This window comes from Balaenoptera acutorostrata, chromosome 6, assembly GCF_949987535.1.
Source record: "Balaenoptera acutorostrata chromosome 6, mBalAcu1.1, whole genome shotgun sequence".
Classification (NCBI taxonomy): domain Eukaryota; kingdom Metazoa; phylum Chordata; class Mammalia; order Artiodactyla; family Balaenopteridae; genus Balaenoptera; species Balaenoptera acutorostrata.
In genome coordinates this window covers 78,149,743-78,176,489 of record NC_080069.1, presented here as the reverse complement: position 1 = coordinate 78,176,489, position 26,747 = coordinate 78,149,743, and the positions used below count along the sequence as shown (strand labels likewise).

General features: G+C 38.5%; 1 protein-coding gene across 9 annotated transcripts in view; it reads right to left on the bottom strand.

Annotated features, from left to right (window-relative positions):
- TMC1 (transmembrane channel like 1) overlaps positions 1-26,747 on the bottom strand; it is a 379,606-nt gene that overhangs the window by 132,831 nt on the left and 220,028 nt on the right. For 6 of the 9 annotated variants that reach the window (XR_009008543.1, XM_057547720.1, XM_057547723.1 and 3 more), the window contains exons 4-5: positions 22,787-23,038; positions 1,587-2,724 (exon numbers count right to left, since the gene is read on the bottom strand). The gene's annotated coding sequence lies outside the window, so the exon portion shown is untranslated. Of the gene's footprint in view, positions 1-1,586; positions 2,725-21,488; positions 21,553-22,786; positions 23,039-26,747 lie in introns of all 9 variants that reach the window. The other 3 variants (XM_057547722.1, XM_057547724.1, XM_057547721.1) reach the window with 2 other exon arrangements.

Below are 26,747 nucleotides of genomic sequence, written 5' to 3'. Positions count from 1 at the left end.
GACAATTACCACTTTTCATTAGGGGGAAGGGTAGGCTTACTGATTCCCAGTTGGCATTTCCCCTCAGCAGTACTGGTTTGATTACTCTAACATGGAGGCAGAATTCACCGACAGAGGTTTGCAGTGTTTGGCCTTGCAGGATGTCAGTGCCCAATATGTTCTCTGGAATTGGAGAGATAAAATCTTCATATTCTTGTGCGTGAGAACACCCAATTTGCAGTGTCAAAGGGACCTTCCTGACCTTAACCAACTGCCCTTGGAAACCATCAATGGCGCTGAAAGGCCCAGAAAATTCCTGAAGTTTACCAGGTATTAGAGTATATTCAGCTCAAGTATCAATCAGAGCTGTCACCTTTTGTTTATTTCTGGGGTACCAGCGAATAGTGAGCTCAACATGTGGCCTCCAATTGCCCCCAACGGCCCTCACTTGGAGGCCATCTTGGCTTATATCTTACACCTGGGGAGTGGGAGGCACCCACCCCGAATAGGACTGTATCCCTGAGGCCTCTGCTGTAGCAGTAGGTACATCAGGGATGGTAGGGCAGGTGGGGCAGGTCTGAGCTCTTGTTCAGCTTTCAAGGCTTTCCACAGGCCAGCTAACACAGTGTTAGGTTGCCCGTCTATCTTTTCAGGTGTGATCCTTGCAGCAATGAGGTCAAACCACATTTGCTTCTGGGTTACTCGTACCAGACCGTTTACAGCCAATTGGGTTAGCCTGTTGTCTTCTTGAGCTCCCTGTCTGTCTTAGGTCTTTCCCACAGCCTGTACCTATCCTGGGATTTGTCAGTATCCCTGAGCAGCGGTGGCCTGCCCAACGTCAAAAACGTCTCCTCGGGGGCTTCCCTGGTGGCGCAGTGGTTGAGAATCTGCCTGCCAATGCAGGGGACACGGGTTCGAGCCCTGGTCTGGGAAGATCCCACATGCCGCGGAGCAACTAAGCCCGTGAGCCACAACTACTGAGCCTGCGCGTCTGGAGCCTGTGCTCCGCAACAAGAGAGGCTACGATAGCGAGAGGCCCGCGCACCGCGATGAAGAGTGGCCCCCACTTGCCGCAACTAGAGAAAGCCCTCGCACAGAAACGAAGACCCAACACAGCCAAAAATAAATAAATAAATAAATAAAAATTTAAAAAAAAAACAAAAAAAAACAAAAAAAAAAACGTCTCCTCTTATGACTGGGCTCAGCATGGTTATCAGTGCCGCATACCAGGTACCGAAGGCATACTGGAGTATCTTGGCTTTCATTCCTGCAGTGAATGTAGCCCAATCAGGGCCTTCCAAGACAGGGGCGTAGATGCCTACCTCATTTCCCGCTCCCTAAGAATTTGTTGTACCTCCTCTAAATATATCCAGGGCCTCATATGTCCAGAGAGACCCCCTTATTGGGTCAAGCTTCCCTGTAGGGTAGAATAATCCAATCTACAAAGGAGTGAGTGCCTTGACCTCCCCCTTGCCCCTCACCCCTGAGCACCCCTGAGCTGGAGAGAAGGTTGTGTGGTGATATCGCTCTTTTTCTTGCCTCCTGCCCAGTCAGAGAAATGCCATTGCCCCCTTTCCCTTGCCTCTCAATCCTGTAAACATACTAACCATTCCTGGATATTCTCCTGGCCTTTCGTTGGAACTTGATAATTATATCAATAAGCTCAGTGAGCATATATTCTCTCATCAGGTACGTTTCCTGAATTGGGGGCTGCCTTACTGGCTGGGGTTGTTGTTGCTGTGTTTTTGCTTTCCTTTGAATTACGGGTCCAATGGCATGGGGTGTGTCATCAGTTTCACTGTCAATCACCATAAAATCCTCCTTTGTTTTCCTCACTTTCCCAGGGAGTCCACCACTTAGTGTCCCAATCAGGCTTTGTCACAGGTGCTCAGACCTTAATCCATGGCAGCTTGAGCCCTCCTGGCCTTGCAAAACAGCAGGCTAAAGTCTGCAACTTAATCATCCTGCTCTCCCACCTTGTCTGCCAGCCCCGAAGCGAGCAGGGCAGTGGACAGTGCACATCCTTCTCTAACCTCAGCTCTTCTTCCAACTTTCTAACTCAAGCTTCAGCCTCTGGTTGGTCATCAGTGTCAAGTCGTACTGCCCACCCTAGAGGCCAGCCCACTGCGCGGCGGTTCATTTCTCTTCTTTGCAGCAGTGTGTTATGCTCAGTTCCTCAAACAAGTGCATTAAACCAGTGGGCATTTTTGGGGCATCACCATACTCATGTGGTGGTCCACAAGCATGTAACATATGAGCAACCCCTCTTCACATGAAGGATGATGGCCAACCCTGGGTTTCCCCTATGGATGCCTCTTTTCCAAGATCCATTTCTTCAGTCTCCTGCCCAGTTCAACAACAGTTGGTTTTGCACCTACTTGGTAGGTGGCGATTTTAATAAGCAAGGGAACTTACAGGAGAACTTGTCTTGGGCATCACAAGACAAGTAGATCTCTGCACCCACCTGCCAGAATCTTAGGAGTTTATACAGAGGCCTTAACTGGGTTCAGTCACATATTCACTCCAGATGGTCTCAACACCTTACTCTCTCAAGGCCATGTCCTCAAAACAGCTCCGGCTATGGGAACTGTAGGCAGAACATACATTCCAAGGGCAGGGGAGGGGGTGAGAAGCCTCCAGTTGCCCAAGTCCAAGTCCAGCGCATGGGTCAATCAGCGATCATATCCTCTTCATGACCTCCTCCAACAGGTATCAATTTTCACCCATTTGGCAAGATTATTAAGCCTGAAAATACCAAATGTTGGACAATTAGGATAAATAGGATCTCTTATATGTGTCTTTTAAGAGTATAAATTAGCTCAACCACTTTGGAAAACAATCCAGTTAAATCCTGTGAAGATAAATTTTCGCTTAACTTATGACCTGGCAAATTTACTACTAAGAATATGCAGAAGAAACTCTTGTACATATTCATGAGGATTCAAATACTATGCATTTTATCAGCACTGTTTTTGATAGGAAACTCTTAGCAAAACTTTGAAAAATATATAAATTATGGAATATAAAAATTATGGAATATTTACAAAACAGAATGTTATATAGCAATAAAAGTGAATAAATCAACAAGCTAAAACCAAAAATTTATATGTAAATGCAAATAACTTAGAACTGGAAAAACAACTTTGAAAAAGAAGAAAATAGCTGGAGGACACACACTACTTAACTTCAAGACTTACTAGAAAGCTACAGTAATCAAGACAATGTGATACTGGTATCCAGAGAGACAAAATGGATCACTGGAACAGAAAAGAGAGACCAGAAATAGACCCACACATACATGGTCAAAGGATTTTTAACAAAGGTACAAAGACAATTTAGTGGAGAAATAATAGTCTTTTCAATAAATTATGTCAAAACAATTGGATGTCCACACATTAAAAAAATGAACTTCAAAAGTCAGAAAGAGAAAGACAAATACCACATGATATCACTTATATGTGACACAAATGAACTTATTTACAAAACAGAAATAGACTCACAGACACAGAAATCAAACTTATGGCTACCGTAGGGGAAAGAGGGTGGGGGAGGGGTAAAGTAGGGGTTTGGGATTAGCAGATACAAACTACTATATATAAAATAGATAAACAACAAGGTCCTACTGTATAGCATAGGAAACTATATTCAATATCCTGTCATAAACCATAATGGAAAAGAATATGTATATATATGTATAATTGAATTACTTTGCTATACACTAGAAACTAACACAACATTGTAAATCAACTGTACTTCAACTTAAAAAAATGAACTTCAATCTGCATCTCACCACATACAAAAATTAACTCAAAATGGACCGTAAACCCAGTGTAAAATCTAAAAATGTAAAAATTGTAGAAGAAAACACAGAAGACTATGGGTTAGGCAGAGACTTTTTTTTAAGATATAATACCAAATGTTCAATCCATAAAAGAAAAAACTGATAAATTGGACTTTATTAAACTTCAGAATGTCTGCTCTTCAAAAGATACTTTAAGACAATGAAAACATAATCACAGACAAGGAGAAAATATTTGCAAATCATGCATCTGCAAAAGGACTCAAAATCAGAATATGTAATAGAATATATATAACAACTCTCAAAATAAGAAAACAAACAATTCAATAAAATATGTGCAAAAAATTTAAACAGATATTTCACCAAAGAAGATAGTGATGGCAAATAAGCACAAGAAAAGATACTCAACATCACTAGTAATTAGAGAAATGCAATTAAAACCACAGTAGATACCACTACAGATTTATTGAAATGTTTAATATTAAAAAGACTGGCTATACCAAGTGTTGGAGAAAAGATGAAAAAGACTGGCTAATCCCAACTAGAACTCTCATACACTGCTGGTAGGAATGTAAAATGGTACAAACTATACTTTGGAAAACAGTTTAACAACTTCTTGAAAAGTTAAACGTACATTTACCATATGACCTAGCTATTTCACTCTAAGATATTTATTTAACCAAAAGAAAGGAAAGCACATGTCCCTATAGAGATTTTTACATGAATGTTTATAGTAACCAAAACTGAAAACAATCCAAATCTCCATCAACAAGTTAATAGACAAATTGTGATACAGCCATACAATGGAATGCTACTTGATAATACTAAGGAATGAACTATACATACAACAACATACATGAATCTTAAAATAATCATGCTGAGTGAAAGAAGCTAGATAGAAAAAAGTACATGCTGTATTATTTAATTTACAAAATTTTCTAGAAAATACAGTGACAGTGATAGTGACAGTTTTTATCTATCTAGGTTTTCAGGTTGTATACTTGAGTATGTCCAGTTTATTGTATATCAATTTTTTCTCAATAAAACTATTAAAATAAAAGCTATGCATGGGCCAATAATAAGAGTGTGTTATGAAACAAATACCAAGATTAATTTACTTTTGTACAATTGATACCCAAAAGGAGAGAGAGAAAGTAAGAAGGAAAGAGAAAAGGAAGAATAGAAGATGGGAAGAAGGGAGGGAAGGAAGGTAGGAAAAATACCTTCGAAAATTAGGTAGAAACAACCCAAATACAACATGGATAAATCTCAAATGTTTATGCTAAGTGAAAGACGTCTGTCTCCAAAGGGTTCATACTGTAGGATTCCATTTATATGACATTCTGGAAAAGGCAAAACTACAGAGACAAAAAAACATACCAGTGGTTCTCAGGAGCTGGAGGAATTGACTACAAAGAGGCACAAGGGAATTTTGGGGGATGGTGAAACTATTCTATATCTTGCCTGTGGTGGTTGTTACACAAATGTAGGTGTTCGTCAAAACTCATAGAACTACGCACTTAAAAGAGTGAACTGATTACATATGAATTATATTCCAGTAAATCTGACTGAAAAGAAAAATTGGAAACTGACAACTCTTAGGTTAACTTTGGGCTGAAGTTATTTTTTTCTGCCTATATTGAGTCTTTTTTAAAATGAAATTGACACCAGAAAAAGAACATTTCATATTATCTGCCCAACCCCTGGAGACATCTGAGTTTAAACCCTTGCTTTAAACCCATTTCAACTAACACCTTAATAGCATGATCTATTACCTAGCCATGAATAAATCTGTCTGTAGGAATAGAACAGGCAATGTGTGGGATGGTTAGAGATCCAGGGAGACAGGGACTGCTGGGATCCTATAGTTAGTACATAGATCATAAGAACCTGGAGGAGAGGAACTGCAACTTAGGACTGATGAATAGGAAATTACAGCTGAGTGATCTGAAGGAGACAAAAATATAGCCACAATTTGTGTGCTATTTTATCTATCTGATGAGGGTCTTAATCATTAAAATCTAAAAGCAGGAATATTAGAATCTAAAAATTAGTTTATTTTTATTTTAAATAACAAGCATAGTGCCTCATACATAATAAGGGGTCCATAATTGTCAGTTAGAAGGAAAATGAAGGAGACTAAAAGATGAAAGCGCTAACTGCATGGTACAATATCTATGCAGTTGCACGGGATCTCACAAATAGAAGGGCCCCATTCTTGACTTAATGTTCTGCTGTTGCCACCTTGAAATTCTTAATAATTTTTTAACATGAGGCTCTACATTTTCAATTTGCACTAAGCCTCATGAATTGTGTAGCCAGAACTAAATCCAGGAGATTCTGGAACCATCACTGAACTTTCTCTAATAGAGAACAGTGAAGAAGACTGTTTTTGACATGGTACATCCATTTGCCATTGTCATAAAGACGTAAGACACATAGTAAAGCACAATTTCAAGTTATAAGACCTATTGAGGTGCATCGACAAACCACAGAGGCAACATATAGATCAAACTGGAGGGTGGCAATCAGACTACATGTATATGACTACATAGCTATTTTTAAGTTGACAGATTGGATAACCCCTGAAGGGAAAAAAAAAAAAAAATCAAGAATGGAAGTAGTGCTTACAACCCCAAAATAAATCACAAGTAGCTGGTATGGGAAAGACTGCCACTCAAGTGTCACTGGTTTGTGCCACATCCACAAACATAATTCTGACCACCCTAATTCTAGTCCATCTTGTCTGCCAAATGAAAAGATGGACATGTCTAAGAAATTTATTTAAATTTTCAGCCAGAACCAAATCCCAACTAAAAATAACTCTGACAGGAAGGGTGAGGTGAGGTAAAGGCTTGTGGTCTCAGTTTCTTAAATGTTGTCTGATTCTTCATCTAAAAAACATAAGAGGAGACAGGCACTGGAATGAGTTTATTAATGTTAAATATACTTTCCCACGTTTGGAAAGTGTCTTGTCATTGAGGCCAGTCACCCTCTCACTAGACCTGAATACAGTTAAGCCCAAATCAAGAGATGAGGGATGACTGTACTGGGGTCTTCTCATCACGGTTACTTTTGTACTATACATCAGTGACCATGCGATTGATCATCCAAATCAGGACACTTTTGGGAGTGCTAAAATGTTAAGCTGTAAAGGACACTGGGACAATGGACACAAACCATTGTTCTCCCAGGCCAGCTATGACATATAGTCACCCTAACTGTAATATTATCATGCATAATACAGGCATCCCATTAACCTTTAGTAGTACCAATACACATCATCAATAAAAATGACAGTTACAAAGACATTGACATACATGTATCAAGTGCTTTTTCTGTGCTGGGCATTATGCTAAGCACTTAATTTTTAAAAATTTTATTAATTTATATTTTATTATTTTTAATGCATTTTATCAGAAATGCATTTTTTGATTGTATATGTAGGTGCATAATGCTTTTGCAAATTGGCCTATGGAATTGGTTCTTTGGTCTATTTTAAATTATTTTGATGCAAAATGCAATTAATTTTGGTTGCTGGAGTTGGGGAAGGGGTGGATAGTGCCTAAAGAAATAAGAAAGATGAACAATGAAAAAAAAGAGCTAGTTTAAAATGTAGATAATGGAAAATTAAATTATATTTGAGGGCAGCTTGAGTATGATATGTATGATATGAGTATGATATGTATTTTAAAGTAAATACAATCCTTGTTTAATTAAGAAAAGATAACTTTGGTGTTAAAATTCCTTTAATTTATTCCTCTACATATTAGATAAGACTGCTTATTTTAATAACAAATATTATAGTAGTTAAATTTCAAGCATATATTTTACATGAGTAACTCTGCCAACATATGTGGAGACCAGAGAAGAAGCTTATAAATTACTTCAAGGCTTTATACATACATCCAAAAACAACCTCTGCAGAGAAAATCCTTGGGAAAATGTCAAATATTTTTTATATATTAGTGTGGCTTCTAAAAATATATATAGATACATAGGTAGAGTTATGCTATTGCTATCATTACCTAATAAAAAGTCTACAAAATTTATTTTCCCTTTCTCAAAGGATTTTTCTAAGAAATAATTAGGTTTCTAAGACTGTGAACATTTTGCAGCCTTAAAGTCAGTTGCTATAAAAATTCAAGGGATTAGAAGTAGTATGCTAAGCTATATTTATTAATTGTGTGGACCACATTTAAAATTATGAATCCTACTTTCTTAAACTTATGGTTAGCATTCTTTAAAATATCTTTCTGTGCATTATGTGAATTCATATCCCAGAAATTGCAAACAAACCCACAAAACATTAGAATAAATTACATTAAAATATCACCAGCAGTTATTTCCCATGAATGAAATTCTTAACACATTGATATAACTCTATATTTCCTGACAATAAAAATAAATGCATACTTATGGCAAAAAATAACAATGAAGAAGAAAAACATAAAGATGAAAGTAAAAATTACATGCTCAGAGGGATTATGAATTGCTTCTTAACTCCTTTATGTTCTTCAGTAATTTAATGATTTTTACAGAAAGTGGGTATCAATTTTCCAATCAAGATGAACAATGATTGTGCAGTAAAGTGAAATAAAATGCAACTAATTCATTAAGAGTAAAAAGGAATGAGGAGATATGACTGTGTTTTCTATAAAGAAACCCTTGACCATTCTTAGAAAAATTGGGTTTTAGTCCCAAACCTGACATGTAGTAGCTCTGCCACCTTAACCAAGTGTCACTAGCCCTCTCTGTAAGATGAGACAGAAGGAGATTTTCTGTCAATTCATTCTCTCTGCTCATTTATTTCTGTCTGTGCCTTCATTCAGCCAATACTATTGAGAACCCTCATATAACAGGGCCTGGAATAGTATAATGGCATAGTGAACAACACAGTCGGTATTTTTATTAACTCTTTCCGGCTCCTTTGTGCAGATAGGTTACAGATGGGGGTGCAGTAAAGTGGGACAACAGACAGGAGACTGCTACAGTGCAGTGAGCGTCGATGGGGGCCTTGGACTACGACAGCAGTGAACGCCGGGAGAGGCAGATGACTTCAAGACATATTTGGACTTAGAATAGTCAAGACTAGCTGATGAATTGAAAGAATTGTAGGAAAAAGCAAGGAAAAGGAAGATTCAAAAATAACTCCCAGGCTTCCAGGCTTTAATTACTCATGAGATGAAAGCAGACATTATAGTGTACAAGGAATGATAGATGATTAGTGTACGAGAAAATAAGATCCTTTTAGATAGAAAACCAGAGTAATAGGATAGATAAATATTGGTCTTGTATAGGCAGGTGATGGGGTGTGGGGCTTAAGGCATATGTTTTAATTAGGAGACCAGGAAGGGACTGTCTGAGAAGCTGCATTTAAATTGGGACCACAGTGAGTTCTCTAGAATGGGGGACATGATCATCATCTACACTACTTCAGGAGAAAACTCTGAAAATTATAGCAATTCAAAAAATTTCCCTCAGATTTCCCTTCAAAATTTACTAGATAGTCAAATGCTCTACCCCCGAGCTATACAGAATGAAGTAAGTGAGAAAGAGAAAAACAAATACCGTATGCTAACACATATATATGGAATCTAAAAAAAAAAAAAAAATGGTTCTGATGAACCTAGGGGCAGGACAGGAATAAAGACACAGACATAGAGAATAGACTTGAGGACACAGGGAGTGGGAAGGGTAAGCTGGGATGAAGTGAGAGAGTGGCATGGACTTATATACACTACCAAATGTAAAATAGATAGCTAGTGGGAAGCAGCCTCATAGCACAGGGAGAACAGGGAGATCAGCTCAGTGCTTTGCGACCACCTAGAGGGGTGGGATAAGGAGGGTGGGAGGGAGATGCAAGAGGGAGGGGATATGGGGACATACGTATGAATATAGCTGATTCATTTTGTTATACAGCAGAAACTAACTGTAAAGCAATTATACTCCAATAAAGATGTTAAAAAAAATTACTAAGTAGTCATTTCTGTGCTAGACTATATTTTTTAAAAATCAGGAATTCCTTATTAATGGAATACTCATTCTCTTATAACTTTTCCAGTTATGAAGATGTTTATGCAGAATCCCCTATATCCAAGAATGTGGCCTGAACAACTTAGAATAGAAGGGATTTTTCCACTGACTTTCTAGGATTCGTTAATAAAACTATACAAACTATGTTTGTCAGGCAAATTTTCAAGATATATCTGATCCTATCAGATGCTAGGTATGACACAGTGGGATATCCATGAGGTTTTCTTGGTGATCTTGATTAGTCTTCTAATACTGTAATAAGTTAGACTTCTATTCTGACACTAGAAGAATAATTCAGAGTTGAATGGTTATGGCTAACCAGAGAGATTAATTTAAAAAATTAAACAGTTCAGAGGAATAAAGTGTTCTAATTATGAAACTGATAGGAGGTACTATGTCCAAAGTACACTGAAGAGCTTGTAGAAGACCTGCCAACTGGGGATAGAGACAGGGCAGAACCATGGGTAGGATTTATACTTCTTGAATTTTCAGGTCAAAGGATGTATTGACTAGGAAAATCTTGAGTAAGTGAAAATAGATCCAGCACTCAGAACAATAAGATCTCTATGCCAGACGTGTCAATACTAGGCCATTAAAATAGGCTTGTGAAAAGAGAAAATAATAGGCAGTTTAATAATATGTCCCTGTGAAATCTCTGAACTTTAGAAAATAAACAAATTGGTCGTCATTGGTAAACAGCAAACATCTGAAATGCTCCAGACCTGAGGAACTCTGAACACCACGGAGGGCTGCTGACATTTTTGCTTGTCTCCCCCATATTTCTTCTAATTAGTTGGTTGAAAAAAAGAACATTCAATAGAAGTTCTAGGCTTCCTTTTTTAGGGCAGGGTATCTCAATATTGGCCCTATTGACATATTTGACAAAATAATTCTCTTTGTGGGGGGATCATCCTCTAAATTGTAGGATATTTAGCAACATCTCTGGCCTCTGCCCACTAGATGCCAATCGCACAAGCCCCCAAGTTATGACAACCAAAACTCTCCAGACAATGACAAATGTCCGCAGGAGACAAAAACCATCCCTGGTTGAGAACCTCTGCTCTAGGCTGACAGTTACTATATACCATAGATTCAAAGATCCACACATTGCTGTATTCTTTATTATTGAAAGAATTAAAAGCACTGGAAAGATCTGGGACAGGAAACATACAAGGCACCAACCCCCAAACTGTGCCATTTTATTTATTCCATACCACGTTGCTAATTATATATTGAAATCTTAGAAAATGAGCCTTTTGAATGACCTCATTTTTCATAATTATTCTTAGAAATTGTACAAGTCCAAACAAGTTAGGTATGTTACTAATTGAAATGTACACAAATTTCTTGACCAAATGTACTTAGTAAGGCTCCTTTAAGCTGGCCCATCCTCAGATCAGGGCAGGCCTTACCTGCTATGGGTAGAAGCTTGGTCTTTATTCTGTTGCTTGGCAGAGACAGAAGGCAGACTAGACATCACAGGAAGAATGGAAGATCACTTCAACCTTATTCTGGATCCCAGATTCCCTTTTCTTACCTTTAACTCTGGCAGATTTCCCTGTATAATGAGAGTGTCTTAGTCTGTTCAGGCCACTATAACAAAGTACCACGGACTGGGTGGCTTATAAACAGCAGAAATTTATTTCTCACAGCTCTGCTAGGGTGCCAGCATGGCTGGGTTCTGATGAGAGCCCTCTCCTAGCTGCATACTGCAGTCTTCCCATTTTATTCTCACCTGGCAGAAAGAGGACTTGAGACCTCTCTGTAGTCTCTTTTATAAAGGCAGTAATCCCATTCATGAGGTTCTACCCTGATGATCTAATCACCATCCAAAGGCCCTCCCACCCACCTCCTAATATCATCACATTATGAGGATTTCAGCATATGAATTTTCTGGGAATACAAACATTCAGTCCATAACAGGGAGCTACCCTATTTAGCGAAGCTGAAAGGTCCAGCAGTCATAGAAGAGAGAAACTGTCTCTAAGGGGTGAATGTATATGTGCTAAAAACAACTGTTGTAGGGCATGCATTCAGTGAGGTGATGTAACTCTGTCTGGGTTTATATCAGATTTGCCTAAAGACACAATCTGCTTAATCATAGTTTCCCCTATCTCCAAACTCCAGATTGCCATCACCCCTGGCAACTCTATCTCATAGCTCCTCTCTATGCATGATTTAAACTCTTATTCCCATTGCTAGCTGCCTGATTCTGATTTTCCCAAATCAAATTCAAAAGAGGAGAGAGAATTTGATTGACTTACCCTATCTTTTCAAATAATAATAATAATAACTATAAAATGCAACAGGATTAGGTATCATGTACCAAACAGCATATGGATTAACTCTAAATCCTTACTTCAAACAAATCAAATAGGAATAATCATTAAGCTCATTTTATGAAAGAAGAAAATGAAGATCAAAGTCAAGTGGCAAACCTTGGATTTGGACCTAGACAGTCTGACTCAGCTCCCATTCTTTTAATCACTTATAATTTGATGGTCATGGGTCAGGTGCCCACCATGGTCCAATTTTGGCTGCACCCGAGTAGGACAAAGCATGTGGTCCCCACAGTAGGAGCTGAGGGCAGTGCCACATCATTTAAAAGTGGCCTAGGCATGTGGCAGGAAACTACCTTTGACCTAACACAATAGCTATCCAGAAGGGCAACAAAGGCCACTTTAAACATGAAGTGAATAACTGGTTAGCAAAAATATATTTCCTGTACCATGAAAAGAGCAAAAACAGAAAAGGTAAGGCCAAGCTTTCCCTTTAAGCAACAAAATATATCAAGTTATTATAGATTCACAGATTTGCTGAGCAAATTGGATACGGAAAAATTCTACACATCTTTTAAATGCTAACATTCTTGTTATTAAATTATGTTTTTGAATCATCTCTCAGTGATTAATGTACACTGTCAAGCCCATTTTATTTTATTTATATTTTATCTTATATTTTGCAGAAAAGTATATAGGGGTAGAGAGCTTCTACTTCTAAAAGTACATCTTTCTACCACCTTTGTCAATGAAAGTGTGCTTACCTAATTTTGAATATCTACTTAAAAAAATTTTTTTTGGCTGCATTGGGTCTTCGTTGCGGCATGCGGGCTTTCTCTGGTTGCAGCAAGCGTCGGCTACTCTTCGTTGTGGTGCGTGGGCTTCTCATTGCGGTGGCTTTTCTTGTTGCAGAGCATGGGCTCTAGGCACGTGGGCCTCAGCAATTGTGGCTTGTGGGCTCCAAAGCGCAGGCTCAGTAGTTGTGGCGCATGGGCCTAGTTGCTCCGCGGCATGTGGGATCCTCCTGGACCAGGGATCGAACCCGTGTTCCCTGCACTGGCAGGCGGATTCTTACCCACTGTGCCACCAGGGAAGTCCCGAATATCCACATTTTAATCCAGCCTCTTGCAAAGCTTGCAGATATGTCTCCAAGTTCTTCTGGAATTTAGAGTTACATAAGAAAGAGTTTAATTTTAGTTCCTTTTATTGGCAAACTTCTTTCTACTTCCTGAGCACTTATTTTTTTAAATCCTAATAATGTATTTGTAAGAATGGACTTTGCAGTATTTCTTTTGTGTGGGGGGGTTGCTTGTTCTGAATGCTTTTTACTAGAATCTGTGAGCCTTTTCAATCCACATACTTTGACTTCTTTCAACACGGTCATTTTATTCCATTACATTTTTAATATTTATTCTGTTTATATTATCTTTGTTGGTTCCTTAAGAGTACTTAAAGTTCTTAGCTTTAGCTTAAACTCCATTCTTTGCCCTCTATATCCATGACCTTTTCCTTTTCCATCTTCTTGTCCTTTTACTCTATGTTCTGCAAAAATTTCTCAAGTTTGTTTTCCATGTGAGTATATGCATCATTGACTGTGCTCTTTACTCCCTCGGCATGAATGTTTTATTCTTTTTGCATTGCTTTAGTTCCTTGTCACTCTTTACTATCTCTCCCATATTTCTTTCAGTCTCACTTGGTATCTTCTTATCCCGGCTTGTTCTTTCCTCGTAGCTTTGTGCTATTTCATAATGGTCATGTTTTCTTACACCCTGCTCTTATTTTTATGGGCTTCATTAATGTCTTTTGTGATTGTTCATCCTTGACAAGGAGACACTTGTTCAGATTCACTATTCTCAAAGAGGTAGAGTGTGTGGATGGCTGATGTTTTCAGAGCCACCTGCTCTCCCTAACAACTTACTTTCTAAAGAGATAGGAGCTTTGAGAAAACGACTGTTCAGGAAGGTTGCATTTGATGTGAGACTAGCTATGGGGCATTGTAGCCTGGGAGATATAGTTCTCAAAATAAAATGTCATACTGTTTTTTTTGGTTTTTGTTTTGGTTTTTTTAAGAGGAACATTTTCAGGAAGATTTTTTTTTTAATTTATTTATTTATGGTTGTGTTGGGTCTTCGTTTCTGTGCGAGGGCTTTCTCTAGTTGTGGCAAGCGGGGGCCACTCTTCATCGCGGTGCGCGGGCCTCTCACTATCGCGGCCTCTCGTTGCGGAGCACAGGCTCCAGACGCGCAGGCTCAGTAATTGTGGCTCACGGGCCTAGTTGCTCCGCGGCATGTGGGATCTTCCCAGACCAGGGCTTGAACCCGTGTCCCCTGCATTGGCAGGCAGATTCTCAACCACTGTGCCACCAGGGAAGCCCTGTCATACTGTTTAGTAGACCTTGTAGTACATAGCAATTTGTAGACTGTAGATTGTAATTTTTCATGAATTCCATCTTTCCAGAAAAACAGAAGGGCGAGTAGCTTGGGGAGAAAAGATCTCATTTGAGTTCAGCAGAGCTATTCCAAGAGAAAGTTTGCCAATACTGGGAATTTTTTAAAAGAATTATCCCCTTGCTGGCCAGGTCTATCTGAGAATAGTTTACCAGACAACAGGAAACAAAAAAATAAAACTGAACTCTACAAGCATCTTTTCCTATTCATTAACAAAATATTTAGTACTATCTCTGACAGTTAAACAATCATTAAATAATATATGGAAAATGCATAAAAGTAAGAAGAAAAAATTCCCCATAGTCCTATCACTAAAACCCAACTACCACCATTAACATTCTGTGGATTTATTTCCAGTTTCTTTTTTAATGTATACTTTTATTGGGTGTTAGGGGAGTGGAAGACAGGGGATACAAATGTGTGTGTGTGTGTGTATGTGTGCGTGTATATATATATATATACACACACACAAAATGTATAGTTTTATATGGTGTAGGGGAGTGGGAGAAGGGATATATACGTGTGTGTGTGTATATATATGTATATATACAATTTCAGTATCCTACTTTTTTAGCTAGAATTGTGTTAAATGCATTTTATATGTTATTCATAAACATAATTTTTAATGGTACTTTAAGTTGCATCAAAGTGATGTACTATGGCGACTTAGGCTGATTCTAATGATTCGCCATTAAAGAAACTTGCAATAAATATTTATAATAACTCTCTTATTACAGAGTTCCAAAACTAGTGCCATTGATTCAAAGGGCATAAACATTTAAAATATCTTAATATATATTTAACTTTACAAAAGTGTTGGACCAGTTTTTTTTTTTTTTTTTTTTTATAAATTTATTTATTTATTTTTATTTATTTATGGCTGTGTTGGGTCTTCGTTTCTGTGCGAGGGCTTTCTCCAGTTGTGGCAAGCGAGGGCCACTCTTCATCGCGGTGCGCGGGCCTCTCACTATCGCGGCCTCTCTTGTTGTGGAGCACAGGCTCCAGACGCGCAGGCTCAGTAATTGCGGCTCACGGGCCCAGTTGCTCCGCGGCATGTGGGATCTTCCCAGATCAGGGCACGAACCCTTGTCCCCTGCATTGGCAGGCAGATTCTCAACCACTGCGCCACCAGGGAAACCCCTGGACCAGTTTATAGAACAATCAGCAAAATACAAATATGCCTAGCTCATCTTATCCTTATCAATACTGGATATCTTTATTAGTTTCATTCTTTGGTTGGGTTAACTTTTTTTCTTTACTTTGATTACCAATAAGACTATTTTTCCCATATACTTGTGTGCTAATTGCATTTCCTCTTTGGGAAAATACTATGATAGTAAAGTGTGTCTTCAAAAGATAGGAAGGAAAATATTTATCTTTTTTTTTTTTTTTTTTTTTAAAGGATTTTCTTATTTATTTATTTATTTATTTATTTTTGGCTGTGTTGGGTCTTCGGTTCGTGCGAGGGCTTTCTCCAGTTGCGGCAAGCGGGGGCCACTCTTCATCGCGGTGCGCGGGCCTTTCTCTATCGCGGCCCCTCCCGTCGCGGGGCACAGGCTCCAGACGCGCAGGCTCAGCAATTGTGGCTCACGGGCCCAGCTGCTCCGTGGCATGTGGGATCTTCCCAGACCAGGGCTCGAACCCGTGTCCCCTGCATTAGCAGGCAGATTCTCAACCACTGCGCCACCAGGGAAGCCCCAAAATATTTATCTTATCAAGACAATTTTGAAAGTTTATGGTCATTACAAAAAGTAAAATTCCTGATTTCACCATTCTCAAAGCCTTTTCTTTTGGCCATGCAGCACGTGGGATCTTAGTTCCCCTACCAGGGATCAAACCTGTGCCCCCCTGCAGTGGCAACGCAAAGTCTTAACCACTGGTCCGCCAGGGAAGTCCCTCTCAAAGCCTTTTATTCTCATTTCCCATCACTCTGCCACCCATTACCACTATGTTCCCGGTAAACCAAACAATTTGCAGTTTCTCATATAAGCCATATGTTCTCCATCACTTGACTTTGCACATGCTGTTCCGTTTGAAATGTCCTTTATCTTACCTCAGTCAAACACACCACACACACCACACATGCACACAGAGCCTGTGGCCTTTCCCAGGCTCTAGTAGTAGCTTACTGTTACATTTCTCATAATGTCTAACATCCTGCACCGTAATCATTAATATTCTTTCTAGACTTTCCCACTAACCTGTGGGTTCTGTGAAGGCGGGGACACCTTATCTTTGATCTCTAGATTCCACATCATTTATCATCATGTCTAGAAGAAAGTAGAAGTTCAGTAAATGGTTCTTTGAATATGAACAGTATTGACTAATAAACACAGTTGCTTTCCTAGTGATAGAACTGAGTGTCATTCCCAGTAATTGCCATGACTTTAAGGGGCAGCATGTTTGAGTGGAAAGAATATAAACTTCAGAGTTGGCCGAACTTAGGTTCAAACTCCCAGCTTTGCTATTCAGAGTCCTTGGAGTAATTACCTAATATTTTTGAGACACAACTGAAACAAATGGTGATCATAAAACATACCTTAATAGGATTATTTGAATATAAATTAGGTAATGAGTATATGAAAGAATGTAGTATATAGTAGTTGCTCAATAAATAACACATTTTTCTAGTTACTGCTGTATGTTTCCAATATAGCTTCATTTCATGTATATTTCCATTCCATGTATATTTCCATTATAATAAATATTAACAAATTCAAAGGATTTGACTCTTATGTATGTATTTTTCTTTGAATCATCAAGACTAAGAGACAAGGTCAATTGTACTGTCCATATTCTTCTTGCACAGGCAAGAATATTCCTTTTAAATAAATCTTAGAAAAAAATTATATCAGGAAAAAACAGAAAATATAAACAGACCAAACCAATCACACACACTGAAACTGAGACAGTGATTAAAAATCTTCCAAAAAACAAAAACCTAGGAGCAGATGGCTTCACAGGCGAATTCTATCAAATATTTAGAGAAGAGCTAACACCCATCCTTCTCAAACTCTTCCAAAATATAGCAGAGGGAGGAACACTCCCAAACTCATTCTATGAGGCCACCATCACCTTGACACCAAAACCAGACAAAGATGTCATAAAGAAAGAAAATTACAGGCCAATATCACTTATGAACATAAATGCAAAAATTCTCAACAAAATACTAACAAACAGAATCCAACAGCACATTAAAAGGATCATACATTATGATCAAGTGGGGTTTATCCCAGGAATGCAAGGATTCTTCAATATACGCAAATCAATCAATGTGATACACCATATTAACAAACTGATGGAGAAAAACCGTATGATCATCTCAATAGATGCAGAAAAAGCTTTTGACAAAATTCAACACCCATTTATGATAAAAACCCTCCAGAAAGTAGGCATAGAGGGAACTTACCTCAACATAATAAAGGCCATATATGACAAATCCACAGGCAACATCATTCTCAATGGTGAAAAACTGAAACCATGTCCACTAAGATCTGGAACAAGAAAAGGTTGCCCACTCTCACCACTATTATTCAACATAGTTTTAGAAGTTTTAGCCACAACGATCAGAGACAAAAAAGAAATAAAAAGAATCCAAATCGGAAAAGAAGTAAAACTGTCACTGCTTGCAGATGACATGATACCATACATAGAGAATCCAAAAGACTCTACCAGAAAACTACTAGAGCTAATCAATGAATTTGGTGAAGTAGCAGGATACAAAATTAATGCACAGAAATCTCTTGCATTCCTATGCACTAATGATGAAACATATGAAAGAGAAATTAAGGAAACACTCCCATTTACCATTGAACAAAAAGAATAAAATACCTAGGAAAAAACCTACCTAAGGAGACGAAAGACCTGTATGCAGAAAACTATAAGACACTGATGAAAGAAATTAAAGATGATACAAACAGATGGAGAGATATACCATGTTCTTGGATTGGAAGAATCAACATTGTGAAAATGACTATACTACCCAAAGCAATCTACAGATTCAATGCAATCCCTATCAAACTACCAATGGCATTTTTCACAGAACTAGAACAAAAAATTTCACAATTTGTATGGAAACACAAAAGACCCCAAATAGCCAAAGCAATCTTGAGAAAGAAAAATGGAGCTGGAGGATTAAGGCTCCCTGACTTCAGACTATACTACAAAGCTACAGATATCAAGACAGCATGGTACAGGCACAAAAACAGAAATACAGATCAATGGAACAGGATAGAAAGCCCAGAGATAAACCCATGCATATATGGTCACCTTATTTTTGATAAAGGAGGCAAGAGTATACAATGGAGAAAAGACGGCCTCTTCAATAAGTGGTGCTGGGAAAACTGGACAGCTACATGTAAAAGAATGAAATTAGAAAGCTCCCTAACACCATACACAAAAATGGACTCAAAATGGATTAAAGACCTAAAGGTAAGGCCAGACACTATAAAACTCTTAGAGGAAAACATAGGCAGAACATTCTATGACATAAATCACAGCAAGATCCTTTTTGACCCACCTCCTAGAGAAATGGAAATAAAAACAAAATAAACAAATGAGACCTAATGAAACTTAAAAGCTTTTGCACAGCAAAGGAAAACATAAACAAGATGAAAAGACAACCCTCAGAATGGGAGAAAATATTTGCAAATGAAGCAACTGACAAAGGATTAATCTCTAAAATATACAAGCAGCTCATGCAGCTCCATAGGAAAAAAACAAATAACCCAATCCAAAAATGGGCAGAAGACCCACATAGACATTTCTCCAAAGAAGATATACAGATTGACAACAAACACATGAAAGGATGCTCAACATCACAATCATTAGAGAAATGCAAATCAAAACTACAATGAGATATCACCTCACACCAGTCAGAATGGCCATCATCAAAAAATCTACACACAATAAATGCTGCAGAGGGTGTGGAGAAAAGGGAACCCTCTTGCACTGTTGGTGGGAATGTAAATTGATACAGCCACTATGGAGAACAGTATGGAGGTTCCTTAAAAAATTAAAAATAGATCTACCATACGACCCAGCAATCCCACTACTGGGCATATACCCTGAGAAAACCATAGGTCAAAAAGAGTCATGTACCACAATGTTCATTGCAGCTCTATGTACAATAGCCAGGACATGGAAGCAACCTAAGTGTCCATCGACAGATGAATGGATAAAGAAGATGTGGCACATATATACAATGGAATATTACTCATCCATAAAAAGAAACAAAACTGAGTTATTTGTAGTGAGGTGGATGGACCTAGAGTCTGTCATACAGAGTGAAGTAAGTCAGAAAGAGAAAAGCAAATACCGTATGCTAACACATATATATGGAATCTAAAAAAAAAAAAAGGTTACGAAGAACCTAGGGGCAGGACAGGAATAAAGACGCAGACGTAGAGAATGGACTTGAGGACACAGGGAGAGGGAAGGGTAAGCTGGGATGAAGTGAGAGAGTGGCATGGACTTATATACACTACCAAATGTAAAATAGATAGCTAGTGGGAAGCAGCCACATAGCACAGGGAGATCAGCTCGGCGGGAGAGGGAGTGTGGGAGGGAGATGCAAGAGGGAGGAGATATGGGGATATATGTATATGTATAGCTGATTCACTTTCTTATAAAGCAGAAACTAACACACCATTGTAAAGCAATGATACTCCAATAAAGATGTTTAAAAAAAAAAGAATTAGCTATAACCACAGTTGAGAAAAGAAAGCCTGTATTTTCCAAAGGCAAGATAATAAAGTACTCTGTGAAATATCACATGATCTAATCATCTGCTGCTTAATTTTTTTTGTTGTTTGCTCCACTAATACTGCTGAAGGTATTTGGGGGCCTGAAATTACTATAAATAAAAGTACTGCTATCCCTGATGGCAAAAGAAAAGAACTTTTGGAACATGCTCTACTTTTCATTGCCAAAATTATATTCTCTTGGGCCACGCTAAAGAAGTACATGAAATCTTCCCAGTTGAAAATCAGATTTAAACCAGTGGTACGTTCAGCCCCAGCGCGTGCACACATGCTCGCGTGCACACAAACACGCACACATACCAGAAGTTCTCTGAAGCTCAGCTTCTGTTTATCGCACAGCCAAGATTCGTACGTGCCTTCTGTGTGCCTTCCTTGAGGCTAAAAGGCATTTACATCCATCTGCCAACCAGATGAACCCAGGGAAAAAGTCACAAAGTCTACACAAATGAGGATGACACAAGTATTTGTGCAGAATAAATTTGCCAAGATTTTTTTCCCTCTACCCTTATCCCATACCCCATGCAAGCTGTTTTTAAGTCCCACATACTGCAGTTTCCCTTCTGCTGACAGCTCAAATCATCTCCTCCAGGACTTTGTGTTCTCAGGCCTCATTCCAGGCAATTCTCCATGATTAAATGTAGAATGTGTAGCCCCTAGCATGGTGCTAAGCACAACAAAACGTGCTCAATGCACAAGCGTTCGTTTCTAACTTTTCAAACCCCTCTGAGCACTCACAGAATTATCCTCCACACATTTCCACACAGGGTCAAAGTTATTGCCCCAGGCAGGGCTTCTCAAATGTTGAGAATTGCCCACAGAATTTCCATTTTAGAGGCTTCTAATATCTTAAAATATGAAAAAATGCCAAAACCAGATGTTTAAAGATAATAGTACCTTTTAAACTTTTACACCTAACAAAAGAATGTTTTTAAATATAATATACTCGATGGTGATATTTACAAGGTAACTATAGAATCTATAAAAAAATGTTACAGCCAGTATAGCCCAGGAATGCAACAGGAGTCAAACATGCATGCTATCCCTCACCTTGCAAGTCTGTTCATCGTGTTTTGTTTATGTGTAAAGGCTCATTGGGAAGTGACATTTGAAATATAAATTTCAAGTCCTTTGAAACGTAAACTCTTCATTCAAAAAGCCTTACTCCCATCCTCATCATAGTGCTTACCTCCACACATCCTTGGCAAGGAAACCACAAGCAAATAATGAAAGAGTTAGGGATAAGATTTGCCCTGAAAAGAAGGGGGAAAGAGAGACTTAGAGGAGCCAAATGCGGCCATTATGTCCAGATCTACTTACAGGTTGAATTGAAAAGAATTTCTTTCCACAACCCCCTGGCAACTCATTCCCTGTTGCCAAGGAGGCCTTGACCTCCCCCTTGGATAAGCAGAGCCCCACACCAGCCTCCCAAGAGAGTGAACTGTCATGGGAGCTCTGACAATCAGGCCAATGAATTATCAGGCTATGACTAGAATAATTTCCCTAGACTTTTCTGGTGAAAGTAAGCTATTCCTCCTGCAGAGATGCTTCAGGAGTTTATAACTTGTAAACTGAGATTGTTTTTCTGAAGTAATTACAAGACACCAATGAACACTGAACACTGAGTACTATTTTAAATGATGAGCTATTTTACTTTCAAGAGAAATAAACAATGAGAGATTTAAAGTAATTATAATGACAGACAAACACACAGAGTAATGCATTTGTAACTGGAAACTGCAGGTTAAAGTATGCACTAAATATATACCAGGACATGATATACCCATGCTTTTGTGGAATTGTAAGGTTCATGACATGATGTGATTGTTTTATGGGTTACTGAATTGTAGAAAAAATTATATACAGACGAATAGTATGCAGAAAGTCAGCATGATGCAGTAAAACAGCATGGGATTTGGTGTCCTTCTCATCTTCTCCTCTCTCCTTATCTCTGCAATCTGGCGTCTGCCCCCATCATTGCCTAGCCCCTAGTTTCCCTGAAACTACTTTTACCAACAAGGTAAACTCACTGTTGCTCAATCCAAAGAACACTTTTCAGTCTTTGTCTTACTTGATCTCCCTCTACAGTATTTGACTCTGTGGAAAATGCCCTCTTTCTTCATACTCTCATTCTTGACTTCCTTAACATTCACCTCTCTTGGATGTCATCTGATAACTTCTTCTCAGTCTCCTTGCAAATTCTTCTTTCGTCTTGATCGCTTCAGTGTTATTGCTAAAGGTGCCACTGTGGGTTCTTTTTTTTCTTCTCAATGTACATTATCTCCCTGATGACTTCATCTATGACTTCAAGTGCTTTCTCCTTGCTAAAGGACTTCCTGATCTGTACCACCATGTCTGATCTCTCTCCTGAGCCCCAGAACTATAGAGCTAACTGCCTATCAGACATTGTATCAGTTATCTATTACTGTAAAACAAACCACCCCCAAATAGTAACTTAAATCAATGGTAATTATTTATTTTACTCACAAGTCTGGAGGTCAGCTTGGCTCAGCTGGTAGTTCTGACTGCATGCAGGTCCCTCACGTAGTTGTGGTCAGACAATGGTTGGGGCTGACAGCATCTCAAAGTCTTCTTCATTCAACTGTCTGTTACCCAGGATGGAAGCCTTCAATAGCTGGAGACTTGAACTCTGGGCCACCTCTCTCTATATGTAAGTATGTGGTCACTCCATGTGGTGGCCCCAGGGTAGGCAGACTTCTTACATGATAGCTGAAAGCTCTGAAAAAGAACCCATGTTCAGAACCAATCTAACATTCAGAGCAAGGCCATGTTAGTCTCCTATTGGACACAAACAATCTCACAGAATACCAACCTTAGACAAGGTTACTCTGAGATCATGACAGGATGAAATAAATAAAGGCCTCTTCATAACTTTGTGTAAGTACAGACAAAAAAACACATCACTATGGCAACTGCAAAATGTCCAACCATAGAATTACCCCCACATTCTGACAACACAAAATCTAGACCAAATTTCTTTCTTAAACCTTCCCCCAAATCACCCAACCAAATCCCAAATCCTATAATGAGTTCTTTCTAACACATTCCTACTGAAACATCCTGTGGTTTCCCGTGATGTGCATTCTCCCTTTCTACAAAGTAACAAATGCAACTTGTTTAGCTACAAGTGTGTTCCTGGTGGGCTTTGACTGAAGGGCACTGACAGCTCCCAATATTATTCCATTTTATGGATGTATCCTCGTTTATTTAACTAACCTTTTATTGTTGAGCTTTTAACTTCTATATCAGTCAAGGTCCAGTTGGGAGACAGAAACCACAACAGTTATTTGAACAGGGAAAAATTAATACCCCCCAAAAAAACTACTAAAAGAGGTAAGAGTGGGCTCTAAGGGGGCTCTAACTTTAAATTACCTGCTCTTTTAATTTGTGATACTTGGACCTCTTAAAGCCCACTTTTACCTCTTTTAGTAGTTATTTTGGGGGGGTATTAATTTTTCCCTGTTCAAATAACTGTTGTGGTTTCTGTCTCCCAACTGGACCTTGACTGATATAGAACTTAAAAGCTCAACAATAAAGGATTAGTTAAATAAACAAGGATACATCCATAAAATGGAATAATATTGGGAGCTGTCAGTGCCCTTCAGTCAAAGCCCACCAGGAACAAAATAAAGAAAAATAATAAAATAAACAAAATAAAAACAAAAATAAAGAAATGGGACCTAATTAAACTCAAAAGCTTTTGCAGAGCAAAGGAAACCATAAACAAAACAAAAAGACAACCCACAGAATGGGAGAAAATATTTGCAAACGTCGTGACCTACAAGGGATTAGTCTTCAAAATTTACAAACAGCTCATGCAGGTCAATATCAAAAATATAATAATAATAATAATAACCCAATCAAAAAATGGGCAGAAGACCTAAATAGACATTTCTCCAGAGAAGACATACAGATGGCCAAGAGGCACATGAAAAGATGTTCAACATTGCTAATTATTAGAGAAATGCAAATCAAAACTGTAATGAGATATCACCTCATACCAGTCAGAATGGCCATCATTAAAAAAATCTACAAACAATAAATGCTGGAGAGGGTGTGAAGAAAAGGGAACCCTCCTACACTGTTGGTGGGAATGTAAATTGGTACAGTCACTATGGAGAACAGTATGGAGGCTCCTTAAGCAACTAAAAATAGAGCAACCATATGATCTAGCAATCCCACTCCTGGGCATATATCCAGAAAAAAACATGGTTCAGAAGGATACATGCACCCCAATGTTCATTGCAGCACTGTTTACAATAGCCAAGACATGGAAACAACCTAAGTGTCCATCGACAGATGAATGGATAAAGAAGATGTGGTACATATATGCAAAGGAATATCACTCAGCCATTAAAAAGAATGAAATAGTGCCATTTGCAGCAACATGGATAGACCTGGAGATTATCATACTAAGTGAAGTAAGTCAGACAGAGAAAAACAAATATCATATGATATCACTTATATGCAGAATCTAAAAAAAAGATACAAATGAACTTATTTATAAAACAGAAACAGACTCACAGACTTAGAGAACAACTTACGGTTACCGGGGGGGAAGGGTTGAAGGGAGGGATAGATTGGGAGTTTGGGATTGACAAGTACACACTGCTATATTTAAAACAGATTACCAACAGGACCTACTGTATAGCACAGGGAACGCTCTTAATATCCTGTAATAACCTAACTGGGAAAAGAATTTGAAAAAGAATAGATACATGTATATGTATAACTGAATCACTTTGCTATACACCTGAAACTAACATGACATTGTTAATCAACTATGCTCCAATTAAAAAAAAAAAAGCAGGTACTACCTCTAGCCTGAGGAATAGGGACAATAAAGGACTAGGAGAAGCCCTCTGGGCCCCAAGGCTGAGATTCAAACCTCTTCAAAGGGGGAGTCGCTACCACAGGCAGCCTGCAGTGGCAAAAAAAAAAAAAACTTGGCTGAGGGCACAGGCTGGCACTGATCTGCTGCTGGGTGTGGATAGGCAGGAGCTGGTAGGCAGGAGCTGGTCTGCAGGAGTGACCTGCCTTTGCTGGTTGGTGTGGGCAGGCCAGAGTGTGTCTGTTGAAGTGGCCAGCATTGCCTGTGGGTGCAGACAGCTGAAGCTGCTCTCAAGTGGCTGCAGATAGGCAGAGATGGCCTGAGGGTGCAGCTCAAGCTCCTGCTTATGGCTGTGGGGCTCAGAATGTATACGGAGGGCTGGAACCTGGAAGAGAAGTGTTTTCTTGCAACTACTGCACCCAGTGCCCTCTACTGATGAAATGAATATCCCGCCAGCTGGCAAAAGAAATGTTTATAGGACTTAGCTAGAGTAACACAAAGGAAGACAAAGAAGGGTGAATTTGGAGCTCAGAGACAATAAACTGACAACTGGCACCTTGTAAGTTTTCACTGTTATAACTATTATCAACATTCACATAAATCTTTATGGATATCTTATTATTTTCCTTAGGATAAATTACTGAGTCCAAAGACTCAAACATTTAAACAACTTTGGATATATAATAATAATAATAATAAAACTTTTCCATAAAGCTGTGCAAATTTATGTTCATTCCAGCAGAATATGAATATATGAAGAACAAGCACACTCTGGGCAGTTCTAGGAGGCTGATGTGTTGGAACAAATCCTTACACAGTGAGTGATCTTAGCTGACTGCCCAGCTTAGCCAGCTCCTGTTCTCCACTCATTTTTTTGTGGAGTCTTTCTCTAAGGTGATTTTGTGGGTTTTTTGTTTGTTTGTTAAAATAGCTAGCAAAGCAGAGATAAAACTAAGATTCTAAAGTTGGAAAAAAATTTTTAATGAAACATGAGACTATCCACAAATGACATCTGATTCTCGAAAAAAATGTGATTCAGGAAAGCCAAGGTCCATGTCCACATTTTGAAATTGAGGGCTTGGGACATATTTAGGACGTCTCCTCACTAATGTCAAGGTTCTCATACACTAACTTGCAGGTTTGTTATGAGGATCAGTAATGACATATAAAACACCCAGGAGGAGTCAATACATAGTAGCTTTATTTCCCGAGAGCATTGCTGTTAAACTGCTAAGAATCCAAGTGTGTGTGTGTGTGTATATATATATATATATATATATATATATATATATATATATATATATATATATATATATATATATATATGCCAAAGTTGTTTTCATTAACGATGTAAATACAACTCCTCATTCCCGAGCTATAAATGTGCTACAATAAAGTTATGCCCTGATGACTATTAATTACAGATTTGATGGTATTTCTTTCCAGCTTCTTAACAAATACCATTTGTCTTTAACTGCATTCACTGCAATAAAATCTCAATGCAATGAGCGAAAGTGGAAGGGAATCAGATATTACATGTTCTTTGCATTTATCTTTGTTCCCAATGCACTTAATTTTTATTACCATTTGGACACT